The sequence below is a fragment of the Acomys russatus genome, chromosome 14 (assembly GCF_903995435.1).
Source record: "Acomys russatus chromosome 14, mAcoRus1.1, whole genome shotgun sequence".
In the NCBI taxonomy this organism is placed as follows: domain Eukaryota; kingdom Metazoa; phylum Chordata; class Mammalia; order Rodentia; family Muridae; genus Acomys; species Acomys russatus.
Genome location: NC_067150.1, coordinates 58,823,061 through 58,850,996, shown reverse-complemented (window position 1 = coordinate 58,850,996; position 27,936 = coordinate 58,823,061). Strand labels below are relative to the sequence as shown.

Below are 27,936 nucleotides of genomic sequence, written 5' to 3'. Positions count from 1 at the left end.
CACAAGGATGAACACTTCGGTTAGTTTATTCAACCCGTCTTCTCTACATTCCTCTATACGTCAAAATTTTAAAGAAGAGATTTTGTGATTTGTTCTCCTGTCCCCTTTTACACGGTTACCTAACTTCCACACTGTATCCTGCCACCCCAGCATTCCCCAGCTCCTGTACATGCAAATGATGCATAAATGACTTTATTCCATGGCATGATAGCAGAAGACACGAATGAATGGATGGATGGATGGATGGATGGATGGATGGATGGATGAAGCAAGCCGCCAGCCGGGTGTGATGGCGCAGGTCTTTAATCCCTGCAGAGGCAGGCGGATTATCTTGAGTTTGGGGCCAGCCTGGTCTACACAATATGACGCTGTCTAGGAAAAAAAAAAAATCAGTGCAATAGGCACACCCCCTTTGCTATCCGCCTTCCTAGGAGAGTCACTTCCTTAATCCTAGTGACCTGAAATCCGTCCCGCCACCCGCGGGGCTGGATCCACACCTGGTAACCTCCAGGGTCCGGCCAGTGGTCCGGGGAGAGACGCCGGGAGGACTCAGAGGCCCCACGCCAGCATCAGACGCCCGGTCCCCATGCCGCCTCCTCCCTCACCAGAGCGGAGCCCAGCTTCTGGCGCAGCCGGGGGGGGTGTCACTTGCATCTCTCCCACCCTGGCCTCGGCACAGCTCCGCGCGCGCCCCCGTCCCGCGCCTGGGGTGAGGACACCTAGGAGTCGGGTGGCGAGCTCAGCCGCGCCGTCCCCCAGTGATGACGCGCTTCCTGCCCTCCCGGCGCTCGCGGGCCGTGCGCTCGCGCTCGCCCTCGGCTCCGGTTCCGCGCCCGGAGCCAGCGGCGGCGGCGGCGGCGGCAGCGGCGGCAGTGGCGGCGCAGCGGGAGCGGAGCGGGCTGCACTCCGGGGCTGGCGCTCCGCAATGAGACAGTAGCTGCATCCCCGCGGTAAGGCGCGGCGCGTGGCGCTGCCCTGCTCTCCAGCCTGCATGCTTGCTGCAGGGATTTTGAGTGCCTTTTCCCTCCCCTATCCAGAAGGAATATGTGGGGTGGTTTTCTTCTCGGGTTTGCATCTCGTAAGTGATGTCAATGTAGAAAAAACCTGTGAAGCGTCTAGATTCCATCTCCTAGTGGGGGCTTTTTTTTTTCTTTTTGCAAGAAAAAGAAAAATAAATGGCAACGAATGCACCTGTCTTTTGCACATGTAGGTTCGCCGCACACAACCCGGGTGCCGGGGTTTGCAAATAGTCTTCCAGTCTGAGCCGCAGAGCTAATCCTTAGCCTTAGGCAGCTGGTCCTCTCCTGGTCTCCCTCCTCGGGTTTCCGGTAACAGGGTCGGAAAAGCGGCCCGGTCTGCACCGACGGGGCCCCCGTACCCCGGCCGGGCCCCCGGCGCCAACAGAGTTGGCGGAGGGCAAAGCGGCTTCATTCCAGCACTGGCTGCCCCGACTTCCAGCGCCACTTTGCAAACAAGTCTCCCGCCCCAGCTCGCGGAGAAAGACACCGGGGCTGCATCCCAGCGCCCGACTCCGAGACCTGCGGGTTGCACGACTCCCCCTTTCCCTGGCCGTCTCCAGACCAGTCAGCTGCTGGTCGCTGACCGCTCCGGGAAAAGCGTGAGGCGGAGAGCGAGGGCTGGGTTTGGACCCAGCGCCGCGGCCTCTAGTCTCTTTTCCTGACCCCAAGGAGCTGAGATTTCGCGCCGGCGGGGATCGGGAGGGACCTGGAGACTGGCAATTCGGGGCCCAAAGAACGACGTACGAGGCGCCATATTTTCAGAGGGCTTTACAGAGGCTAAGGGGGCGCCCACTTTCTGAAGCCCCCGGGGGAGGCCCGAGCGGTTGTCGCTGGGAAAGTTTGCGCGCCCAGACGAGCTAGGAGGCGGCTGTCCCCACAAGGGCGCGCAGACTGCAGCGCGTCGCTCAGGCCGGGTTTGGGTGGGAAGAGCGGAGCAGGGGACCGAAACACGCGACTCGCGGGTGTCACGGTGTAGGGGAGTCCTAGCGTTTGGGGGCGCAAGGCGCAGAGCACACGCCCCTCTTTTCCCCAGGCCACTGCCGCCAGCGCTCCGCCGGAGCTGCGCGCACGGCCGATCCCCGGCCCTGCGCACGTTGCAGAACGTTTCCATCAGTACCCCCTCCCCCTTCTCCAGCACCGGGGCTCGTGCGGTGCTCCACCTGGCGCGCAGCTCACTCTCGACTGGAGAGGAAGTGATTAGGTGCGTAGATGGGGCAAAGGCTTGTGTGGAGCAACCTAAAGCCTCCTGTCGTCTTCTGGCTTCTGGAGGCGAGGTAGAGTAGCACCCCGCGGCTGCACGCTCGGCTCTCGCTGTGGCGCGAGCTGGTAGAGGAAAGGGGGGCGTTTCCCGAAGTCCGGGCTTCAGGTGACACGTGGGAAAACTTGTCTTGCTGCTGGCTATAGGGCAGAGATGGAGGGAAGGGAGGTCGGCTTAAGGAAAGCTAAGTTTGGGTTATTACCAGAGAACGGGAGAGGAGTGAGCTTAAGTGTTTGGTGTTGTAGGGGGACACAAAGATAGAAGAGTCGGATGGTGTCCCGGGAGGAAGCGCACTCCTAAATACGTGTAACAGTTTTGATTCTCATAGCCCCCGGGCGAGGGAATTGCCACTCACTATTTTCTAGCTCCTGGATGTCATGACTTTTTAGAAGTGGGGGAATGAATCTTTACTTTTGTACATAGATAGTGACCTCTGCTTTGTAGTGTAGGGGCAGGGCAGAGTGTGTTTGCTGACCCGTGATTGGCTGAGTGCAGGAATGTGTTAGCTTTTCTTCTTGATGTCTTAATCAAACAGTGTCACAGTAGAGAGGTCATGCAGCACTTGGGGTCTTCATCATTGGAAGAGATTTTGGGAAGGACCCTGTGTGTGTGTGTGTGTGTGTCTGTGGAGAGCAAAGACGTTTTATCAGGGAGATGTGCCCCCCCCCATCAGTCACAATGAATTTCATTAAGTGCCTCCAGTGTGAAAGTTACCCTTTCAATTTGCAAGGCTGTATCTTCTTTGGTCCTCTCCACTGGGATCTCTGCAGAAAGTGGCTGGGTGTGACCACTGGCCTTAAGAAGGGGGTATGTGTGTTTATGCAGGAATGCCTTTTCTCCCTTTTATTTAAGCACTAGAAGAGTAGAAAAGTCTGAGTTAGCAGTTGTCCAAAACTAGAATAGCCAGTATTGGGGGAGAATTAGCTGCCCAAAGCCCCCCTTTAAGTTACTCCAAGCCGAGCGTGGTGGCGCACCCCTTTAATCCCAGCACTCGGGAGGCAGAGGCAGGCCTATTGCTGTGAGTTCGAGGCCAGCCTGGTCTACAAAGTGAGTCCAGGACAGCCAAGGATACATAGAGAGACCTTGTCTCAAAAACCAAATAAATAAATAAAATAAAAAAAATCCGGGCATAGATTAGAGGTGGCACACTGGGTGCCAGGAGTGGAGAGTTCTTGGCCACTGTCTGCCCTGTGCCTTTGTGCCACTTTTCAGTTATGTAGGAAACACTGAGGGGTTGTGAGAGTCTCAGTTTTCCCGGCTTTGTGTTTCAGGCTTTCTGTCTCCAAAAGAGAAGTTTAAAAAAAAAAAAAAAAAAAAAAATCCAAACTTGATCCTCATGTGATGCTCTTCAGTACAGGTGTAGGCTATGTGTGTGTTTAAAATGCACCGTGTTCAGGCTTGTTTGCCAATATGGTTCCCTACTAGGCATTTTGAGTTTATTTATTTTTATGTGCCATGTGCCTGCCACCTGTGTGCAGAGGCTAGAAGAGGGAGTTGGATCCCTTGGGAACTCGACTTACAGGTGGTTGTCAACCACAATGTGGGTGCTGGAAACCAAGCCCCAAATCCTCTGAAAAAGCAGGAAGTGCCTCCCCTGAGTAGCCATGTCTGTATATGCACTGCATGTTATTTTTGCACAGCTTTTAAATGTGATGCATTGAGAAGAGCTTTTTAAACATTATATTTATTTGTTTATCTATTTATTTATAGTTGTTTGGGGGCGGGATGCCCCTCAGCACCCTATGTAGGGGTCAGAGGCGTCAGCTTTTACTTTCTGGCTCCCTGGGATTGAATTCAGATCATTTGGCTTTGTGGCAAGTGCCCTTTACCAGCCAACTGTGCCATCTCAGCAGCCCCAGAGATGCTTTCTTTCTTTTCCTTATTATATGCCCTCTGGTATTTAATTTCAACTGGAGTACCTTAGTATTTATTTAATTTTGTATGCCTCTTTCACCAGATATTATTAACAGGCTTTGCCTGGTTCTTACAAGTGTAACTTCATAGCTTGATCAAAGTGACTGATTTTTTTTCCCCCTAGTAAGATTTTGTAACTTCAAAAGGCTTAGAAAAGTGCCTTTGTGAGTTGGAAAGTTGCCTATCAGTTTACCAGGCCGTGTGACAGGTGGTTTGTGTGCATGTGGCATGCCTAGGCTCTTAGGATGGTGTCTGGGACTTGTGATCTGTGACATTCTTGTTCCAAGACTTTTGAGTCAGAATATTTTCTTGGGGATTTTTGGGTGGTGTTTGACTTAACAGGAAGTACTAAAAACAGTTAAATCACTCAAAACAATTTTTATTAGGTAAAAAAAAATGTTTAAAGACAAGAAGAAAAAAAATATAACTAGGAGGCCAGGATTCTAGAATTATAGTTTGACAAACCCAACTGGTGCCTTTTTAATTACAGTCCTTACCTCATCCAGAACTTTGTAATCCTATTGCTTTTATATTTAATAACAAGGCTAGCTAAAACATAAGCCAAACACAACTATTACAAATAATGGGGATACGTGGCGGTTTAACCAGATGTTCTCCCTAAAGCTGACCTCTTCCAAACTCCCCTGCTGCTCCCTCCGCAGCAAACAGGCAAGGAAGTCTCAGAGGATAAAACTAAAGTGAAAAAGACTGGGAATCTTTGACTTAGTGGCTCTTGCCATTTGTATGACAGTGGATGGACAAGCTGAATACAAGATTCCATGGTCCTCAGCACCATTCTTCATGTGTTGCCCTGAGCTATGAATTAAGACCAGGCTCATTTGCAGCCCATTTCACAATGGATTTTCAGTGTCGGTATTAGCCCCACATTTTTATTTTGCTCTTAACCAGCAATTCCATTTCTACCGACGGGCACTGTTCTAAAAGCCCAGAACAACTCCCGAGCATTTGTGTTTCCTTTTTACTGTTTTACCTTAGACTTTGACAGTTTTCTGTCTCCCATTGATTTGTGCAGCAAAAGCTCTTGGGGGGTTTATGTTGCTGCTCTGATCAGACAAACCTGCCCTCACTCCACACATCACATCCCTTGTGAGTAGTGAGCCTGTTTTGTGTTTATCTAGTAGATAAGGTGGGAGGAGATACGAGTGATTAACCCGGTTTTGGGGGCACACACAGAACTATCTGCCGAGAGCACAAAGGGAGAGCAGGCAGTTTCCAGGAGCTGGAGAGGCGGCTTAGAGGTTAAGAGCGTTAGCTGCTCTTGCTGAGGTTCTGTCCCCAGCACCTGTGTGGCAGCTCATAACTATCTGTAGCTCCATTTCCAGTGCAACTGATTCCTCCTCCTGCTGCAGGCTCCAGGCACACACACATAAACGCGCTGGCAAGAAAGCAAAACAAAACAACCAAACAATACACGTACGCTAAAAATAAAAAGGAAAGCTCACCTTAAATTATTTTCTTTTTTGGGGGGTGGTGGGGGTGGGGGGCTCCCTTCTTGTCCTCATTCCTCTGTACCCAGTTCAGGTTCCTGAGCACCCCCAAACTCCTTGACGTTTCCCCTTTATCTCTCACTGCTGAGCAACCCACCCTGCCTGCCCTCTGCTTCGCTCTCACCGCTGTAGCTGCTGGCTAATGAGCCTGGGTGGAGAAGCCACTTGACCGTCTGCACTGCCGTGCTCCTGACACGCCACTGGGGATGCCAAGGGGACTCTTGTTGTCGCCGTGCCCATTGAGCTTCCGGTCTGCCCTTGCGCTGAGCTGCTGACGCTGCTGGCTCCGCCAAGACCGAGCCCTGGTCTCATCACGGTCCTGTACTGACCGGGGAGGATCCCGCCATTGTCCCGGAGTTCATTCTCGCTTAGCGCGGCTGCGGGTCTCTCCGTTCCCTTCCACACTGCCGGGGTCCCAGCTCCATGGATTGTCTGCCCCTACATGCTTTGGTCTCTTCATTTTGGCAAATGGCGTCCCTTGACCCTGTGTCCTAGCCCATTCATCTCCCGTCTCTTTGTTCTCCCTTCTTAGCAAATACCTTTTTTTTTTTTTTAAAGCAATTTATTTTATTTTCGGTATATGTAGTGTTTTATCTACATGTATGTCTGTGCCCTATTTGTGTGCCTTGTGCCTGAGGAAGCCAGGACAGGGTGTTGGGTTCCCTGGAACTGGGGTTACTGGTGGTTGTAATCTACCATGTGGGCGCTGGAAACTGAGCCTGGGTCCTCTGTAAGAGCAAAAATTGCTTTAAAAGCATCTCTCTGGTTCTTAAGCAAAACATTTTTGTCATGTTATGACTCACTTTCCCACCTCCCCCCCCCCCCACCCCGCTCATTTATTTTTATTTTTGTAAACAGGGACTCACTATATATTCTTGGCTTGTATTGGCTTACTGGCTATGTAAACCAGGCTGGCTTTGAACTTAGAGACTTGCCTACCGTTGTCTCCTAAGTTCCGGGGTTAAAGGCATGCATCGCCACATCTGGCTTCCTCACTCATTTTTTTTTTTTTCTCCCACTTTACTCTGCATTTTGCCCTACTCCTTTGGTCAAGCATTTCTTTTGGGACTGGAGAGATAGCTCACTGGTTTTTTGCAGAGGAAGCATGTTTGGTTCCCAGCACCTACAGCTTGCCACCCGTGGCTCCAGTTTTGGTGCATCTGATACCATCTTCTGGACCCTGTGGGCACCTGTACTTATGTGCACAAACCACGGACATGTACACAAGCAAGAAAGAAACACATCTTTAAAACAAAACAATCCAAAGAAACCTGTTGTTGTTTTTGAGACAGGGTCTCTGTAGCCCTTGCTGTACTGGAGAATTTACAGGGCTGGCCTCGAACTCTGAGGTCTGGCTACCTCTGCCTCCCCAGTGCTGGGATTAGAGGTGTGCACTACCACACTGGACCCAAAGAAACATTTCTTAAGGTATCAGCTGCATCTGAGGACGGAGTCCAACGGTGCGCTTTCAGCATCTGCAGCCCCCCGTAATTCAGTCAGCTGTTACCTCCTTGATGGTACAGTCTCTTCGCCAAGTGAGTCTGCCCCTGGCTCCTCTGACTCTAGCCTTCATGTTTGATCTAATCTTTCTGGCTTCTGGAAGCAGGAAATGTGGCTTCATGAAACATTTCATATAGGAGTCTGCAGTGCTCCAGGTTCCTGAGAGGTGTCAGTGGTAACTGTTCTTCTGTCTCAGGCCTCTTGAATCCATGTCACTTTGACATTGCACAGTAGTACGCGTGGGATCTCATCCATCTTGTGGCATATATGCTCCGAGGGAGTCGGAGATGGCCTAGTCTGCAAGGTACAAGCGTGGGGACCCGAGTTCCACCCCTACATCCCAGTTCCATGTAAAAGCTTAGTGTGGTGCTTTATACTTATCATCCTAGGGAGGTGGAGACAGAAGGATCCCTGGGGCGCTCTGGCCAGCTAGCCTAGCCTACACCTAAAGTTCCCAGCCTAGTGAGAGACCCTGTCCCAGCAAAGAATGTCTTGAGGCTGAAGAGGTGATTCAGTGGTTGAGAGTGCTTGGTGGCTCTTTCACAGTGCTGGAATTTGGTTCTCCGGAACTGTATTAGGTGGCTCACAGCTGCCTGTAACTCCAGTGGCAGGGGATCTAAGACCAGTCTGACCTTCAAAGAGACCCCCTCCCCCTCCACAGACACAGACACATAAACAAATAAATGCTCGATGTTAAAAAGGCTGGATGTGGTGGGTCACACCTTAAATCCCAGCACTGGTCAGGCAGAGGCAGGTAGATCTCTGGGAGTTTGAGGCCAGCCTTGTCTATATGTGGAGTTCCAGGTTATCCAGAGTCACACAATGAAACACTGTCTTAAAAATAAACAAGTAAACAAAAATAGCAAAACCTCCAAAACCAAAAAAGTAAAATAGTGGATGATTCCCGAGAAGTGAGATCACCCCAGGTTGATCTCTGGCCTCCATACACACACACACACACACACACACACACACACACACACACACACACACACACACACACTCACACACAGACACACAGGCACACACACACATACACACCCACCCCCCCCCCCCCCCACACACACAGAGCTCCAAAATAGAGGCTGGCTTTGCCACTGGGTCCCCCCAATGTGTTTGTAACAGTGAATGCCTGTCATATAGCAAACACTTATCCCAATGATTCTAGTGGGTGCTGACCTCTTCCTGGTCCCAGAGCTGGCCCTAGATGAGGAGCAATGCCGCCCTCAGATCTTGTATCAGAATGCAGTAGTTTGAGGTCTTGTGCTGGGCTTAGGTACTGAATGGTGAGCACTCTTGTTAAATACTTGTCGAGTGACAAGAAGCACCTGCCAAGGATGGCTAGAGGGAGACAAATGGCTGCCTCTCTCATTTTTATCTCTGAAGAGGGGCACTTAAGCGGTCTTCTTGGTAACTTCTGACACTTGGTTGAAGACGACAAATTGACTTGTCTGAAGTGTTTGTCATTGACCTTAGTGTCCTTGGGAGCCACTCGTCCCCAGAGCCTGCTTGATCACTGGGAAGCTGGCTCCCTCCTCTCCTAAGCCTGGCTCCTGGGAGAGAGAATCCCTGCGGCTGGGTGGGGCAGCTCCTTGTGTCTTCCCACTGGTGCTTTCCTGGGGACCCAGGCTAAAGAATCTCAAGGCTTAGCATGCGATGAACAAATCCTCCTCCTGTTGGCCTTGTCCCAGGACTGCTTAGTCCATGGTCGGCACCTGTGTCTCCTTCATATTTGATTGAAGCCATTTCCTAAATGTGGCTTGAGGTCATCTGGTGGCAGGTCTTCTGAGGAGAATGTGGATTATTCCCAGGTTTGAGAGATTATTTGAAGGCTACTTTAGGAGGCTTAATTTTCTCCTCAGGGAGCTTTCAACTGGCCTAGCACTTGTCATTCCAAGCCCTGCCCATGTGGCATTAAAGGGGCTAGCTCCCTGTAAGATGTCAGCCAAGGCAGCTGAGGTACAGCCTCAGAGCACGTGGGAACTGTATTTTTACTATCCCCTCCCAAAGAAAAGAGTCTAGGGTGACGTTCGTTTGCCAAAGTCCTTTTCTTGCAAGTATGAGGACCTGCATTTGCTCCTCAGAACCAACTGTTAAAAAGCTAGGTCAGTGAGAGACCCTGTCTCAAAAAAAAGAAATGATATTGATATCACATGTTTTTCATATGCATGTGCACATACATGCTCGTAAGCATATACACACATGTGCGTGTGCACATACATGCTCATAAGCATATACACACATGTGCATGTGCATGCAGGAACACACACACACCCACACACACAGACACACACCCACACACACAGACACACAGACACACAGACACACACACACCCACAGACCACACAGACACACACACACACACACACAGACCACACAGACACACACACACACACAGACCACACAGACACACACACACACACACACAGACACACACACACACACACAGACCACACAGACACACACACACAGACACACACACACACACAGACCACACAGACACACACACACAGACACACACACACACACACACAGAGACCACACAGACACACACACACACACACACACACCCACAGACCACACAGACACACATACACACACACACAGACCACACAGACACACACACACAGACCACACAGACACACACACACACACCATACCAGCACAGACACACACACACACACTACACACAACACACACATACCACACAGACACACACACACACCCACAGACCACACAGACCACACAACACACACACACCACACACATACCACACAGAACACACACACACACACACACACACAGACCACACACACACACACAGACCACACACACAGACACACACACACCCACACCCACAGACCACACAGACATACACACGCACACACACACACACACACCCACAGACCACACAGACACACACACACACACAGACCACACAGACACACAGACATACACACAGACACACACACACACACAGACACACACACACACACACACACACACACACACACACACACACACACGCACACACATGAGTTGAGCTGGGACTTCACTGTTCAGATCACTGCCGAGAGCTTTCTTCTTTTTCTTAGGATGAGCTGCTGGACCTTCTCTTAAGGCGGGCTCCTTTCTAAACCCTGCCTACCTCACTGGTGGCTTTGAGTGTCTGAGGGAAGGCTCCTAGGAGAGACTGCCAGGGAGGCGGGTGGAAGAGGAGGTCAGGCCAGCCATGGAACTGGACAGACTTGGCTTCTCTGGAACGCAGGACAGCCATCTCACTGGGCCCCAGTTCCCCAGCTCTCGTGTATTCAGTAGTCACTAAGACTCTGCAGCCTCTTACTTTAAATGCATATTGAAAGAGCCTTTTATTTTCTTTGGGGAAATGTAATTTTCTGGCTTCTTTCCCCAGTGTGTTTTGTCCTACTTAGGTGAGAGGGAAAGCTCAGTTCAGCGTTGAGAAAATCGCCTCCTTGATGACTAGGGCCCCTAAGTAAGTGTTGGAGATGGCGCAGATGGATTGAATGCTCCCCGGCAAGGTGGCGGGGTCACCAGATGCTGTCCCAGTGCCGCTATGGTGAGAATGGAAAGGGCCAGGAGGTGTGAACCGGCTGTGCAGAGCTGGCTATGACAGTTCCAAAGGTCATTTCCTGGTCCTTGCTGGTGAGCTTGCCCAGTTGGCGCCTTTCTATCTTGTGACAGTGGTACAGGTCAAAATTGCGGCGGGTGCGTTCTTCCCTGCTGCCCATCCGGCCCTTGGACGCACCTTACAAAGGATTTACTTGGAATTTTATGATCAAACCTGATGAATGTACTAGAACAAGCCCCGGGGAATCTGCGGGCGGGGGGGGGGGGGGTTTGACCAAATGCCCCGAAAAGAATAGGAAAATGGCACGTTTCTTTTGTGTTACCCCTCACGGGTTGTGTTAGTTTGCCATGGCTACCGTGGCAAGGCTCCGCCCACCGGACAGCTTAAACACTGGGGGCAGAACTGCACGGAAGTTCACTTTGAGGACCATGTAGAGGTTCTGTTGGGGCCTCTGCTCAGCCAGCCGGTGCCTCCTCTGTGTCTGTGTCTTCATACCTTCATCCTTTTACCCTGTTGTCTGCTTCTGTCTCCAGATGTTTGTAGCACATCTGTCGTAATGGATTAAGGGTCACCTAAATGATCATATTTCCACTTGGTTATCTCTGTGGAAACTTTATTTCTAAATAAGGTCACCTTCTGAGGCACAGTGGGATAGACATTGTTATAATCTTTTCTTTCTTTTAAGAGCAGAATATAGTTCAACCGGGCGATGGTGGCATATGCCTTTAATCCCAGCAGTAGGGAGGCAGAGGCAGGCGGGTCACTGTGAGTACGAGGCCAGCCTGGTCTACAAAGCAAGTCCAGGACAGCCAAGGCTACACAGGGAAACCCTGTCTTGGGAAAAAAAAAAGTAGAATATAGTTTAACCAATACATAGCACCTACAGACGATCAAACAGACTTCTGTTTTAAAGTCTGAATCTGCCATGGACTCTTGTTGGTAAGTTCCCCTTTTCAGGCTAGAGAGCCCTGGTCCTTCCCTGTGGAATCTTGCACCTAAGGGTGCCATTGCCCTGCCCTTGTCTCTTCGCATCTTACTAAGACCTTGTGAGCTGGTTGTCATGACAACCGTGGAAAGCAGGTGCTCTGGTCAGACTTTAGGAAAAAGCAGAGGTACATACAGCCAGGGCCTTCTGCTGAGTGTTGCCAGAGTTGGACTCTAACTCGGGTCTTCTTTGTTCACTCGGTGACTCTTTTCCGGCTTCCGTGTCTCCATCCTTGAAGTGAGTAACTGTCTCCTGGGAAACTCACTGAAAATGTAGACTTGGGAGGCCTTGTCGGAGGGATACTTACTAACCAAACTGAGTGTTCAACCACAGAATCTGTATCTTTCATTGTTTCCCCTGGAGATTTTGATACACTCAGACAGGACCTAACACACCCCACCTTGAACATTGATTCTCGGAGGGGAGAAAAGCTCTACCAAGTTGCTGTTTGACTCCCGTGCTCACCCCCACCCCCACCCCCTTGTCTGGGAGGCCAAAGGAGGCATCAGACAGAGACTCTCACTGAAAAGAGAAAACCCTGTCTCGAAAAAAAAAAAAAAAAAAAAAAAAGAAAAAGAAAACTCTGTGTAGAACCTCAGCCGCTGCTGTTCCATCGTGAGATACAGTCTCATGTAGCCCAGAACTCCCTATGTAGCTGGGATGACCTTGAACTTCTGACCCTCCTGCCACCACTTTCCACAGGCTGGAATTAATTACTGGAGTGAGCCACTACAACTGGTTTGATGTGGTGCTGGAGTTGGAACCAGGCACGCCTGGCAGGTGCTCTACCAGCTCAGTCGTATCCCTGGCTCCTGCTCTGCTCTGCACACAGCTCCCTTGCTGGTATTCCACAGGCGGGGCCTTGGGCTGCTCAGGTTGTGCTAACAAGAGTTCTAGGTTCTGTAAGTGGAGACTAAGTCGTCTCTGAATTTTCCATCTTGTGTAGATACTCATTGCACTCCAGTGTGGAGATACATTGAGAGGGTTCAATCACAGATAAATGCTGTGTACTTTATTAAAGAAAAAAAAATGCAGTCTTCAGAAAGATTGAATAATCTGCCTCTCTCCTTCCTTCCCCCCCCTCCCGTGTGTGTGTGTGTGTGTGTGTGTGTGTGTGTGTGTGTGTGTGTGTGTGTGTAGGACCTGGGTTCAGTTCCCAGCACCCATGTCAGGTGGCATACAACTGTCTGTAATTCCAGCTCCACGGAATGTATCATTCTCTTCTGGCCTCTGTGGGCATATGCCCTCAGGTGCACCCCTCTATTCTTCTAAGTATGTATGTTAAACCATGTATATAATCATATTAACATTATTAATAAAGTATATTAAAGTAAATCATTCGAAGTTTTGTGATTCAGCGTCTTTACTGTGACGGAATATCCATGTATTAATGAAAATGTACCTCAACCTGTGGGCACCGAAGAATCACCTGCAGAAAGACATTGAAATGTGGCCAGCTGGGCTCTTAAAATTTTCCCTGCAGCAGGGGTCAAGTGGGACTTCAGTTCTAAGCTTCGGGGACTATATGTAGAGCTGGCAACCCCCTCCGCGTAAATTATTGTCCTTGTGTGGTTCCCTGTCAGTGTTTACAGTGCCAGTCTCCTTGAAGGATGGAAATGGTTTGCAGTTTTACTATTAGCTTAGAAGTTAGAAGCCGTGTTCAGGACTGAAGCCCAGACTATTTCTCTCTCCCTCTCTCCCCTTTCTTCCTCTGAGACAGACTCTTGTAAGTCTTTGGCTGGCTTGAAAATCACTGTGTACTAAGGATGATTTTGAACTTTTGGCTGCTGTCCTTACTTTGTTTCTACCTTCTGAGCGCTGAGATTTCAGACATGAGCCACCACACCCAGTTTGTGTGTTGCTGGCTTAGAACCTAGGGCTCTATGCAGATTAGGCAAGCCCCCTACCGACAAAGTGCTATGTCACTCTTAGGTCCATCACCTCTTAGTAATGAGTGTGGTCCTGGCATAACCGACGTTGGCATGATTTTGGAATATGGGTAAACGCTGTGGCTACCCAGGCCTCAGAGTCTCACTTGGCAGTTTGTGTGAGGCCCAAGAAATTGTGCTTTTCTGTTTGTTTTGGTTTTTCCAGACAGGGTTTCTCTGTGTAGCCCTGGCTGTCCTGGCCTCACTTTGAAGACCAAGCTGACCTCGAACTCACAGCGATCCACCTGCCTCTGCCACAGGTGTGAGAATTTGTACTTTTTGTCGTCAAGATCTTCTCAGGCCTTCTGAAGTTTGAGGGTCACAGAACTGGGGTTTAGAGATCACTTCTTTACTTCGCCACCCCCAGTTACAAACATTACCATGTATTTTAGTGGTGTTTCTAACTATTTTCTGGTTTGGGATGCTGTTGTCTAGTTTGAAGATGCTAGAACACCATTCTTCAGTCATTGTAACGCATTTCTGAGTTTTCTTCCGATAATTACTCTCCCATTTTTATATAAGCTCCTACAATTCATTTCAAAGTACGTCTTAAAAAGTTGTGCTCCTTGGCCAGGTAACAGACGCAGTGCATGAGTGATAGCAAAGATTTCTGGAGGTGACTTAGGGTTGCACAGGTGGTTACGGGTGGCTGTTTTAGACAGATGTCTGCATCCTGAGCTCAGTGTGCATATTAAATCAAACAGTTGGCAAATGGGCAGGAGGCCGGCCCTGTCCCCTTGGTGAAAGAGACTCAGTTGCGTTAATGGGGACACAAGATCTTGGTCATTTGATACCGGTACCATGCAGATGTGTGTGAGTTGATTTCCTGACCCGAGACAAGGTTGTTTTTTTGTTTATTTCTGTTTTATTTCCTTTTGGCCGAATGGAGACTTTCGGCTTTAGATAAGGGAGGCGACATTAATTTTGTGATATTGGGCCCTGTATGCCGTGTTGTTTTACCCTTGTGAGCCTGGCTGCTAATGGCTGGCTGTCTCTCCAGTGCCATTTTACTTCATGTGACGCATTATTGAAAAGTTGGAGCTAAACACCCAAAGAGCTCTAGTAGATTCCGAATGTGTTCGTCACAGTTGGTGGAATTGTGTTCCTGTAAAGAATGAATTTTACCATGTATAACTGTATTTCAGCAAGTCTTTTTTGGAAATGATGGTTTTTTTTTGTGTTGTTGTTGTTGTTTGTTTTTGTTTTTGGTGGGTCAGGGTTTCTCTGTGTAGCCACTGAACTCACTAACTTGCTATGTAACCCAGGCTGGCCTAGAAGCTGGAGATTGGCCTGCCTCTGCCTCCTGAGCGCTGGGATTAAAGGCGTGCACCTTTAATACACATGTGTACGTATCTCTGTGTGTGCTGCGCACATGTGTGTGGGTGCCCGTAGAGGCCAGAGGCACAGGATCTCTCTGGAGCTGGAGTTCCAGGTGGTTGTTACCTACCTGATGTGTGTGCCGGGAACTGAACTCGGGTCCTTTACGATAGCAGCACGTCCCTGTTAAGCATCTCCCCAGCCCCATGTATCAGAACATCATGATTGATATATACATATCTTGATTATATATCTGTATATTGCATCAAGGGTACTTGTCACTTTAGCTGTACTCTGTAAATTATCAAAAGTCAAGACTGCATCTGTGGAGTACTGTCCTCCCAACCCTTCCTCTAGCATTTGTCTCACACTTGTCTGAAAATGGTGTTGCACATCTTTGCCTCACCCGTCTGGTCCAGGTGAGTTGTGAAACTGGCCAGGGACTACTGGGAGGTGCACTTGGCCTCTCATTCTTATACTTAATCCCTTTCTCCCTAGCCCCACATCTGGAGCATCATGGGAACTCTCAGAGGCCCAGGGGATGCACTAAGTTATCATGTTGATGAAGGCACCACAGTTCAGAGAGGCCAGGCGATTTTTCTGCATGTGACTGAAGTAGCAGGGCTGAAGAAGTGTCCTTCAGGCCTGTGGCTCCTCCTAAGGTCTTTCTCTGGACATTCTTCAACTCTTGTAGGTTTCTATTCTTCTAAGTCTGGCGTCTCTAACCTGTATGGTTGTTATGGTTTTGGGTGAGAGTCTAAATAGAGGATTCCTGGCTTTGAAGTCACTCATGAACTTGGCAGAGCCCTTTCTAGGTATCTACTGAATGCCTGGGGGTGCAAACTGAAGGAAAACAGACCTGAGCGCTGTCCTCCTGGGATCCTCTGTCTCTGTCTGTCCTGTTCTCTGTTTTTCTGTCTATGTCTCTGTTTCTCTCTCTCTCCCTTTCTCTCTCCCTTTCTCTCTCTCTTTCTTTCTCTCTCTCTCTCTCTCTCTCTCTCTCCTTCTCACCCCCCCTTTTTGTGTAGCCTTGTCTGTCCTAAAAGTAGCTGGTCTCAAACTCACAGAGCTCCACCTGCCTCTGCCTCCCTAATATTGAGATTAAAGGCGTGCACCTCTGCTGCTACTGCTTTTGCTGCCACCAGCACCCAACCCTCCTGGTGGTGGTAAAATAGCCCAAAGAGGGGTACATGTTGTAAAGGGGCCGCACTATGAGAGCCTGTCACATAGTGGCCACCATTTGTACCGGGACTTTGGGCATGGCACCTGCTTGCTGTAAGCCTCTGTTATGCCGTTGGTGCGAGGAGGCAGTGGAGGCCACACTGTGCGTACTTCTGAGCATATGCTAATTAGTGTTGATTCTGTAGAGCAAGCACGTTAATGTGTGGTTTGTTGTGCCCCAGCCAACCACAGGGCAGGAGTTTGGTGTGCTTTTTTCTCCTCTGTTTTCGGCCATGTTAAGAACATCAAGGAGGTGTGGTGTTTGAGGGCTGTGCTGGGGGTTGTGTGGGTTGCTCATTGGTTGAGGAGGTTGAGGTTGGAGGTGAGCTTTTTAGCCACAATGCTCCGTTACAGTCTCGGGTCATTTGATAATGTGTTACTGAACAGTTCTTCTCCGGGTCCTGATAAAGAATTATTTCTCAAGGGTGCCAGGAGCGGGCAACATGAGAATTTGTTCGTTTTTTTTTCTAAGATGCTCTGGGTGGCCCCTAAGATGAGAGGTATTAACTAGCGTTTAACTGAAGAGGGGCTGGAGTTGTAGCCCAGTTGCTAGTGTGCTTGCCCAGCATGCAAGCAGCCCTGGCTTGGAGCTCCAGCATCACATAGGCATGATGGCGCCTACTTGTGGTTCCTGCGCTCAGGCGATGGCGCCTGCTTGTGGTTCCTGCGCTCAGGCGATGGCGCCTGCTTGTGGTTCCTGTGCTCAGGTGGTGGTGCCTGCTTGTGGTTTCTGTACTCAGGCGGTGGCGCTGGCTTGTGGTTCCTGTACTCAGGCGATGGTGCCTGCTTGTGGTTCCTGTATTCAGGTGATGGTGCCTGCTTGTGGTTCCTGCGCTCAGGGAATGGCGCCTGCTTGTGGTTCCTGCACCCAGGCGCTGGCGCTGGCTTGTGGTTCCTGCACTCAGGCGATGGCGCCTGCTTGTGGTTCCCACACTCAGGCAATGGCGCCTGCTTGTGGTTCCCGGACTCAGGCGATGGCGCCTGCTTGTGGTTCCTGTACTCAGGCGATGGCGCCTGCTTGTGGTTCCTGTGCTCAGGCGCTGGTGCTGGCTTGTGGTTCCTGTACTCAGGCGATGGTGCCTGCTTGTGGTTCCTGTGCTCAGGCGCTGGTGCTGGCTTGTGGTTCCTGCACTCAGGCGATGGCACCTGCTTGTGGTTCCTGTACTCAGGCGATGGTGCCTGCTTGTGGTTCCTGTGCTCAGGTGATGGCGGCTTCTTGTGGTTCCTGGTAGGCAGAAGGACTTCCAGGTCATTCCCAGCTATATAGTCAGTTCGAGGCCAGCCTGGGATACAGGAAACCACCCAAGAAATAAAGGCATAGCCCTCAGTTAACTGAAATGAACAATGGAAAGCAGGTTCTGGCCCCTCCAGTGAGGGATTTCTAAATACAGATGGGAAGGACCAGCTGAAAGCGCTTAAACGTGGCATGCTTATAAACTCACAGTGGTACTGTTACATTCACCACTCTTCCTGGCTTGTCTTGGTGTACTTCATGCTTATCCCATGCGATTCCTAGTAGGGTTGGATTATGAGCCTCTGTCCGTTCTCATCAGGGTTGGCCAGTGTTCTGGTCATAGCACCATTGAGGATCTCAGTGTTTAGGGCTCCACCCACACCTACAGATGCAGGACCCACTGTGTAATCAGAAGCTGAGGTGAACCTTGTGGGCGCCGAAGCATAGGGGAAGCTTGCCTGGAGGGCAGGGACGCCTGTCAGCATTTCATGCTAAGACACGGGGAAGGAGGTGATATGTGTGATGACCCCTTCTGAAGACCTGAAAGGGATGAAAGGCTGGGGGTTTAGACTCAGGTTTCTGTTCTGCTGACCCTGTGGTTACCAACAAGTTCCATCCTTTCCCCTCCCCTTCCCTATCCTCATCCCCATCACCATCTCATCCCATCTTTATCCTCATCCTCATGCTCTCCCATCCCTCCATCTCCATCCTACCCATCTCCATCCCTTCCCACCCCCATTCTCATCTCCATCTGCATCTCCATCCCTTTCCATCCCTGTCCCCTCCATCTCCATCCCTGTCCCCTCCATCTCCATCCCTGTCCCTTCCCATCCCCCATTCTCATCTCCATCTGCATCTCATCTCCAACTCCATCTCCATTCCTTTCCATCCCCTCCATCTCCATCCCTTTCCATCCCTCCATCTCCATCCCTGTCCCTTCCCATCCCCCATTCTCATCTCCATCTGTATCTCATCTCCAACTCCATCTCCATCCCTTTCCATCCCCTCCATCTCTATCCCTTTCCATCCCTTTCCATCCCTCCATCTCCATCCCTGTCCCCTCCATCTCCATCCCCGTCCCCTCCATCTCCATCTCTGTCCCTTCCCATTCTCATCTCCTTCTGCATCTCATCTCCATCATCTCCATCCCTGTTTCATTGCTTTCCTGTTAGGGTTGTTCCTGGAAGAATGGTGGCTGGGAATAAGAGAGCCTTTGTATGCTTGGGCCATCCAGCTGTGCTGTCTTCTTTAGTATCCATTGGCTGCCCAGACACCTTCTTGCTGTCCCTGGGAGCATTAGATGTAATTTAAAAGTCAGCTAATGTGGGCTTTAGGAGATCCATGGGGGTTTGCATCTTATCAGTGGTGGGCCCCTGAAAGCGTTGTTTTATTCCTACCCAAGGACAGGATTAGATGGAATGCCATTTTTCTAATGCTTCTCCAGACTTGAAATCTTTCTTCTCCAAGCACTGTGTCAGAGGAATTATCCTGGGAGACACTTGCCAAATGGCACCAAATAAGCATCCGAGCACTTTTCCGAAAAGACAATTAGAAGTGTATTGAGGAACCAGAGGCCTGCTGTGCGGGGCATTAGGAGCCCATGCCAATCTGGGAAGCTCTCTCCTGGGGCAGCTTTTCTCATCTCAGCCCAGGCTCTGAGAGGCTGAGCTAGGCAAGTGGAGAGACAGCCGGGCTTGGAAGTGGACAGGGAGGAAGAGAAAAGGGAGCCTGAGTGCCTGAGAGAGACAAACCGTCCCCTGCCTCCTCAGGAGATTCAGCGTCTTTGCAGGTACAATCAAGTGGGAACAGGAAGGCCCTTATAAATTCATCAGCACTCGTGTTACTGGTTAGTCCTGGCGTCCGAGTCTGGGATAAGCATAGAAAACTGAGCCCTGGTGAGGTCGGGTTCTGCTCAGGGTCACATTTCAAGTTAGGGACCAGTCTGATCAGGATCCAGAGATGGTAATTAGTCCCGGGTGCAGCCCCTCTGCTCTTCCGCCTTCCGTCTGGGATGGAAGATGCTAAGAATGTAAAATTACAGTGATTGGATCCAGATGGACTGGCCTGACCCCTCCCCCCTTTAAAGCTAACACAGTAAAGTTTTTTTTTTCCTTTTTCTTTTTCTTTTCTCTTCTGTGAAATAGAATATTTTAATCTGATGATTTTATTTTGCTAGCCCACCTTTCTGTACAGGGCTAAAGATCAAAGAAGGAAAAAAACAGAACAAAACCTCAAGCCAGTTGGTATCCCTATTGTTGGGGATGCTATCATAGCCTGTGTTTTTCTTAGCTTTGGGTACCAACTAGAGTGACCTGGGCCTGCATGGGACAATGGAGACCTCTGCCCTGGAAGTGACAGGATGTTTGTTTTCAAAGTTGGGAAATGACTAATAGGTTATTTCCAAGGTCTACAGGTCAAGGTGGGCATTAGGCATTAGGTTTTAGAAAGCAGGAGCTGGGGCCCATGGCTCAGTGGGTAGAGTGCTCAACTGGCGTGTATCAAGGCCTGAGTGTGACCCCAAACAGGGTATGAGGGCGCTAGTTTATAATCCTAGTCCTAGGAGGTGGATGCAGGGAGATCCGGGGTTGAAGGTTATCCTTGGCTACACAGGGAGTCGGAGGCTAGCTAGGGCTCCTTGTGACTCAACAACAATGCCTTGGAGCAGCTGAATTTGATAGTGGTTCTTTCAGCTTGAGTGTAGGGGATCTGAAGGCTCCCATGTGGAAGTCTGGAGGATGCGATCATCTCTCTCTGTGACTGAATGTCAGCTTATGGATGCAGACAGTTTCACCACACAGTTTAGCCACAGGCTGTGCACTGAGCGGGTTAAAAATGCCTTCGTGTGTATGCTCTTTTTGGTTTCCTGCACGCTGTGGGAAGGAAGGCCTTCATTTTGTTGATGGTCCCCAAAGCATGCTCTTGAAAAGATTAGAGCGTTCAGTTACAGTGGTCAGGGGAGACTGCCTCACGAGGCTGGGCTCTAGGCAGAGGCTTTGTAGGTAGAAGTTTTGTCGGTTGTGTCCACCAGACCATCGATTTCTCTTTTTTTCTTAGTCACATGAAGCATTTGCAAAAATCTGTATCATTTGCTGAGAAATTAAATTGTCTTAGATTAGTTGATCCTGTGTGTGTTTTGTAGCCTTGAAAGTTTAACTGACGGCAGATCCGAAATATTTGGATATGAAATAGTAACAACATGAGGCATGGTGGTGCACACCTGTAATCCCAGCACTTAGGAGGTGGAGAGGCAGGAGGACCAGGAGTTCAAGGCCAGCCTGGACTATTTGAGACTGCCTGGGTGGGTGGGGGTGGAATATTTGAAAAACACTGTCATCTGTTGTAGGTCCATTTCCCCTAAACCGTTCAGTATAATAACTGTTAACTATTTATATATACTTTACATTGTATGAAATATTAAGACGTAATCTAGGATGATTATAGTATATGAAAAGATGAATATGGGGTCTCTGTAAACAATATGCCATATTATATAAGAGATTTTATCATCTGCAGGTATTTGTATCTACTGGGGCTTCTGAAACCAGCCCCCCCCCCCCCATGACCTCAGGTGATGAGTTTATAATGCAGGCAAGCAGGCCTTGGTTTTAGAGGGTTAAACTGAAATGAAAGGAGTACAGACCTTTTGAGAAGGGAAGTGGTATGCTTTGATTTCAGTGTTGGAACATCAGCCTTTGGGGGGTAGGTGAGGTTGAGAACTTTTGCCTTGCCAATCAGTCCAGTAAGAGGCCAGAGTCTTGTTTAGTGGGTGGCTGAGGGATTCGGTTTAGTACATTCCTCCAAGGGATTCCAGGACCGGCAGACACAGTATCCCTTGGGAACTTACTGAAAGCACAGATTCTGCATCGGCAAGTGTGTCCCCACTGCACAGAACCGTTAACTGTGAGTAGTGTGATGTGCGGGTGTGCCGGGCACTTGGTGCACCGCAGAAGCCTGTTACAGGACTTGGCAGCAGAAGCTATTTGGATGTGCATGCTGTTGGGTCGTTTCCCACAGCATTTCATGTTGGGCTAACATCTTGTTCTGGTAACACTGCTGAGGATGGGGGTAAAGTTAGATTTCCATTAGTGCTCAGTAATAATTCACTATAACCCAAGGTCCGTAGCCAGGATGAACTGATAGCCCGGGTCCATCAAAGCTCTTCTCAGACTCGTCTCTGTCAGAAACAGACTTGGGCTGTGAGCCGAGGCGTTTGAGAGTGGTCTTTCTCAAGGATGCTTGTGACAGCCCTGTTCTGTTAGGAGTAGAAGACATGGCCTGATCTCAGCGATAAAAGGGCTGCAGGGGAGTGGGATGCGGAGGGAGGTACAGTTTTCTGCTGAGGAAGTGGCAGAGCTAAGTGCTGGTGTTTCCCACTTAGGCTTCTGTGAATTCTAGGATCGGGAAGATGTTTGTTTTCTCCTGAAAGGGCAGTCTCAGTAGCATGGTGCAGACAGAACAGCCATTGTCTGAGCAGTCACTCTTGGTTCAAGAAATGCTTCCAAAGGAAACAAATTAAAAGTTGAGATAGAATTTACTTTGAATGGAAAGACGATAGTTAAAAAGTATCTATTCATCCCATGGCCTGGGGCTAGACAGACACTGGCCCGGAGTAAGGCTAGATTCCTGCCTTACAGGTGCTGCCCAGAGGCAGCCCTGGTTGCCAGCTGTCTTGGCACAGGGAACCTTGTGTGGGAAAGGTCAGGCCAGCCAGCTCAGGAGTCTCCCCCTGAGACCTGTTACCTGCAGGAGGCTTCTCCTGGCCTGGAAGTTTCTTACGATCTTTGGAGCTTGTGGAACTTGTTCCCCAGCCGCTTTGTGAAATCCAGGTTTCTCAGGTGAGTTGTAGCATGCCCCTCCCTGCTCCTGGAAAAATAGCAGCTTTACAATTGCAGTCGAAGCTGTAGCGGGCTTAACATTAACTTCAAGAGGTCAATTTGGATAGAGGTGATTGTTTGAGCACTAAAGGAATATAATTAAAAACAAGCCTCTCAACTAAGAAAGATCTCTGTACCAAGGTAGAAAGGCAGAAAGAACATGTCCTCAGTATGGATGAGTTGTTAAACCAGCATGTGACACATGTCACAGGCAATTGAAGTTACTGTGCAGAGGGCGATCTTTAAAACTTTGAAGATTACGTGTGTGTGTATGTGTGTGTGTGTGTTGCACGCCGGTGCTTGTTTTCCACAGTGTACCCACAGAGGTCAGAAGACAACTTGTAAGAGTTACTTTTTACACCCTGTGGGTTCTGGGGGTGGAACGTGGGTTGTCACCTGAAGCCTTTATCTACTGATCGATCTTTCTGGCCCAAGAAATCTGACATCTTACAGCAAAGTGGTATCCATTTTTGTGGGATACAGTGTGGGACCTTTGGAGCTGCACCCTTGCTCAGCTCCACCCAGGAATCAGCTAATCTGCAGGCATGTGCAGTAGCCCAGGCCTCATCTTGTTGTCTTCAGAGCTCTCCAGGGAAGCCTGGAGCGCAGCTGACGATGATGCTTCTCAGGAGGTGCTGCTGATTTCTCTGGGATCCAGTCACGATGCAGAGCCTCCTCAATGTGACTGAGGCCAAGGGTTGAACTACTGCAAAGCTGTGCCCCCAAACTTGAACTAGGCTTCTAAATTTAATTATTATTATTATTATTATTATTATTATTATTATTATTATTATTATTATTATTATTATTATTATTATTTGTTGAGCCAGACAGGGTTGTTCTGTGTAGCCTTGGCTGTCCTGGAACTTGCTGCCTTGAATTCACGGAGATCTACCTGTTGAGTGCTGAGATTAAAGGTGTGTGCCCCTTCCCAGCTGCCTCTTGACTCTTTAATTGGCTTTTCACTAAGTAAGTGTGGACACATTCATATTTTGGGGTCAGGGATGGTCCTGGGAATTGCCTTTCTCCGGTGCGCACAGGGAGCCTAATTCCGGAGAAGCATTTGTCCTGCATCCTACCTAGGGTGGGTCCTGAGACGCCCTTGACATTTGAGGTATAGCTTAGGTCAGAGAGGGAGTGGGGAAAATAGCTCAAGGGGTAAAGTTCTGGCCAGGCAAGTATAAGGCCCTGAGATTAATCACCAGAACCCAGGTCAAAAGGGGGCATAGCATGTTTAATCCCAGCCCTGGAGAGGTAGAGACAGATGGATCTACAGGGCTTGCTGCCCAGCCAGCCTAGGCTAATTCGAAAGCCCCAGGTCACATCTGTAAATGTTCTTATGGCCTCAGAAGAGGGGATGAGATGAGAGCTGTTCCCAAGCCTTTCTAGCTCTTTCTGAACTCACTGGCTGGTTCAACCCAGCTGTTCTGGCCTAAACTCCTTTCCAAGCTGCCTGGTTCAAACTGGCTTCTCTTAGCTTCTGACTGAGTTGCTCTGCCTGACCTCAAACTAATTCTGGCAATATGTTTTAATCTTCTGCCTCCTTCTCACTTTCTGGCTTGTTCTGTCTTTACCTGTGTCTAGCTTATTCTTTCTGCAATCTGTCTCTGTAAAACTGTCCTTGTAAGAAACTAACAACTTTCACCCTCTCCCTGCACTGCTCTTAAGTAGCTTCTCCTTCCTGTGCTGTTCTCATGAGAGTTGTCTGCCCCTCAATTAGATGTCACTTTCAAACATGGCCACTTCCTTCTATAAACTAACCTTACTTTCATTTTTGGACATTAAAGGTGTGTATTAAGGGTGTGCCTGTATTCCATGCAGATCACATAGACCTAGAAGGTCTCTGAATGTGATCCCTTGCCAGAGCAGCCATGTTGCTGGATTAAAATTTCTCTTCACACAGTAAGAGAGAGACATTGTCTCAAAAAACTAGGTGGGGGGTGGCGGGGAGGCTGGAGAGATGGCTCCGTGGTTAAGAACATTCTCTGCTTTTCCAGAAGACTTAGGTTCCTTTCCCAGCACCCACGTGGTGGCTCACAGCCTTCTGTAACTCCAGTTCCAGGGAATCCAACACCTTGTGGCTTCTGTGGTCACTAGACATGTAAGTGGTACACAGACATATAAGCAAGCAAAACACCCACACACATAAAATAAATTTTAAAACAAAAAACAAAACAAACAAACTAGGTAGCGTGTACCTACAAGGGGGAAACGTGGAGGTTGACCTCTGACTTCTTTCTACCCAGGGAGAGGGAGGAGCTTCGAGGGTAGCAGATCTGATCTGTTACTCATCACCTTTCCTCTGCCCACTTGGCAGTCCCTTGTAGCTGCCCACTCACCTTGCCTGGATCTGATTGGGATGGAAGGTTCAATCGTTAACTGGTTAGAGGAGGGGACTTTCTGGTGGCTAGCTGTTCGTCCCATTGCTGTCTTTTTTTTTTTTTTTTTTTTTTTTTTTTTTTTTACCATTTTGCCTTGTTCTGAAGCTTCATGGGACTTTTTTCCCTTATGTCTCAGCAAACACTCTTTGGACAGCCCTGCTTGCGGTAAGGCTGGGGACGGAGTTGACCACAGTGCTTGCTCTCCGGAGGCCGAGATTCCAAAGCTGCCAGGCCAAGTGTGGCCTGGAAGCGCCTAGCTCACTTCGTGTGCTTGTTCAAACTGTGGCTTTGCCCTACCCAAGCTGCTAAATCTGCATTTTTAACAAGCCAAGCCACTCTGACCGGCAACATTTAAAGCTTCCCACAAAGGCTTGAGCAAGCCTAAGCCTGGCATTGGGGGTCTTGCCCTCTCTCGGGTGGGAAGCCTAAGCCTGGCTTTGGGGGTCTTGCCCTCCCTCGGGTGGGAAGAGATAGAGTGAATGTTGAAGTGAACGGCTGCTGAGGTGGAACCAAGAGGAAACATTGTGTGAATTGGAAGTGTTGAGGGTTACTTAACAGTGTTAAGCTACCCTTAAGTAACAAGTTACTTAACGGTGTCTGCCTAGGGACTGGAGGTCTTTGCCTGATCCTGGGCACTGTCCCTCTCCATAGGCTCTGTCCTTCTCCAGCTGCCTACTTGGAGAGGATCTTCTGCTGTGACTCCCTTAGCCAGCCTCCTTGGGCCTTGCTGCACTAGAGACACCCTCATTTCCCGAATGACGCAGGGGGGTATGGGCCTTGAATGTAACAGGAAGAGGCAGTGAGCAGCGATGTTGGGGTGACATGCATCTAGAACTTGGCCAGGCTGCTAGTGTGGTTTGCCTGGCTTTCCTTCCAGCTCTGAGGTGAGCCCAGCCCTTGGTGCCTGCAGGGGACTGCTGCTGAGGTTGGGCCTGCTCACTCAAGCCTTCTCACCCCCTCCTCGAAGCTCAGCTTCATGTAGCCCAAGGGCTCTATCCCTCAGCAGGATTGATGTTTGGGGGTGAAAAATTCTTTGTTGGCGTCAGGGAAGGGCTGTCCTGAGCATTACAGGATGTGGAACGTACCCCAGATACTGTCCTCACCCTCTTTCCCCAGCTATGAGCAGAGACTGTCTCTGCACTTTCCTTAGTGTGCTTTATGGAGGGGGCATCACCCCAACCGAGAAACAGGGTGAAACTGGTATTGCCTGGGCTCTTAAAAATTCTTGGCCCAAAAAGTTGAGTAGTGAGCAAGCTCAGTCCATGTTTGTTCCTTCTTCTTCTTCTTCTTCTTCTTCTTCTTCTTCTTCTTCTTCTTCTTCTTCTCTTCTTCTCTTCTCTTTCTCTTCTTCTTCTTCTTCTTCTTCTTCTTCTTCTTCTTCTCCTCCTCCTCCTCCTCCTCCTCCTCCTCTTCCTCCTCCTCCTCCTCCTCCTCCTTCTCCTCCTTCTACTTCTCTTTTCTCCTCCTCCTCCTAAATGTTATTTTATTTAAGTGTGTGTGTGTGTGTGTGTGTGTGTGTGTGTGTGTGTGTGTGTGTGTGTACACACAGGTGCCCATTGAAACTCGCAGTGGGCATTGGATACTTCTGTTGTCTTGCGTGTACCTCACACGGCCTCACCCAGGCAACAGTCCTCACACTTTCCAATCAAGAAACCATAGAGTTACAATGTATTGTTTAACCAAAATGCTTGGGACCAGGGTCGTTTGGGATTTTGGAGGACTCAGGACAAGTCTACACCCCAAATTCTTTTGTTTCCTGTACACCTTGCACTCACAGAAGGTGATTTGGAGCTGGAGTTACAGGCTGTGAGCCAGCCCTCATGGGTGGTGTGAACTCAGCTCAGGTCCTCTGTAAGAGCAGAACGTGTGCTTAACTATTGCATGCATTTCTATTCCAGAGCCCACGCTCTACTTGAAAGCCAGGCGTGTTCTGCAGAGTGGGCCTGCCTTCGGCTTCTGGGAAGGAAGTGATGGCTGAGCACCTAGGTGTTGATGGCCAGGGCTCTGGCCTAGGTGACTAGGTTTTGAAGTCACACCACGGTGCTGCTTCTAAGGACTGCCTTCTGCTTCCGCCCTCACTAAACAAGCACTGAACAAGGCAGCCCTAATCTTTATGGTCTTACCACTGCACTCTTTACCTGTTTGCCAAGTGAAGCCCCTGGGGCACAGGAGTCTCTCCAGCCAGGGTATCCCTTTTTCATTCATTCCATCTCTAACCAGACTGTCTCTTTGTGCTGGCTAGTGTTATGGCAACTTGACAGGAGCTAGAGTCCTCAGGCCTCAATTGAGTAAAAGCCTCCAAAAGATCAGGTTGCAGGCAAGCTTGTAGGGAATTTTCTTAACTAGGGATAGGTGAGGGAGGCCCAATCCATTTCGGGTGGGACTACCTCTGGGCTGGTGGTCCTGGGAGCTCTTTGAAAGCAGCCTGAGCAAGCCAGTAAGCAGCACTCTTCTTGAATGGCCTCTGTCTCATCAGCTCTTGCCCCCAGGTTCCTGCCCTTACTGCATTTGATGATGAACTGCTATATGGATCTGCAGTGACATAAACCCTTTCTTCCTCAAGTTGCTTTTGGTAATGATGTTTTATCACAACACTAGTGACCCTAGGACACCCTTACAGATCCAGTTCCTGAACAGGCCCTGGCCCCATGCCCAAACCTTTGAAGTTTCCTGTCCCTGTTCCATTGCTCACTTCCATGTTGTCCTGCAAACAAGGTTGAGAATCCCTACTCTAAAAATGCAAAATCAGTGCTATGTATATTTGTATGTGTGCAGTTATGCATACTTTTGTGGTTTGGGTGCATGTTTGTGTCTGTGAGTGTGGAAGCCAGAGGCCAATTTTGAATTGCTCTTCACTTGCTGTTCACCTGTTTTTGTTTTTTAGGTATTTGTTGCATTTTAAATTGTGCGTATGTGTGTGGATGTGTGCGCATGAGTGCAGGTGTTTGTGGAGCTGAGACGAGCGTGTTGGGTCCCTTGGAGCTGGGGTAGAGGTGTAGAAGTGGTTGTAAGATGCCCGGCATGAGTTCTGGGACCAAATTTTGGTTCCTCTGCAAGATGAGCAAGTGCTCTTAACCACTGAGCCATCTCTCCAGCCTTCACCTCATATTTTGAGACAGTTTCTCACTGTATCTCACAGGTCTGGAACTCACCAGGGAGGAGAGGCTGACTGGTCATCAAGTCCCAGGGAGCCACCCGTCCCCAGGTC

At 49.4% G+C, this 27,936-nt stretch overlaps 1 protein-coding gene across 1 annotated transcript in view; it reads left to right on the top strand.

Moving 5' to 3' along the window:
• Window positions 1-851: 851 nt before the first annotated feature.
• The window catches only part of Tln2 (talin 2), a 419,972-nt gene continuing 392,887 nt past the window's right edge, over window positions 852-27,936 (top strand). The window contains exon 1 of the mRNA XM_051156732.1: window positions 852-950. The gene's annotated coding sequence lies outside the window, so the exon portion shown is untranslated. The remainder of the gene's footprint in view (window positions 951-27,936) is intronic.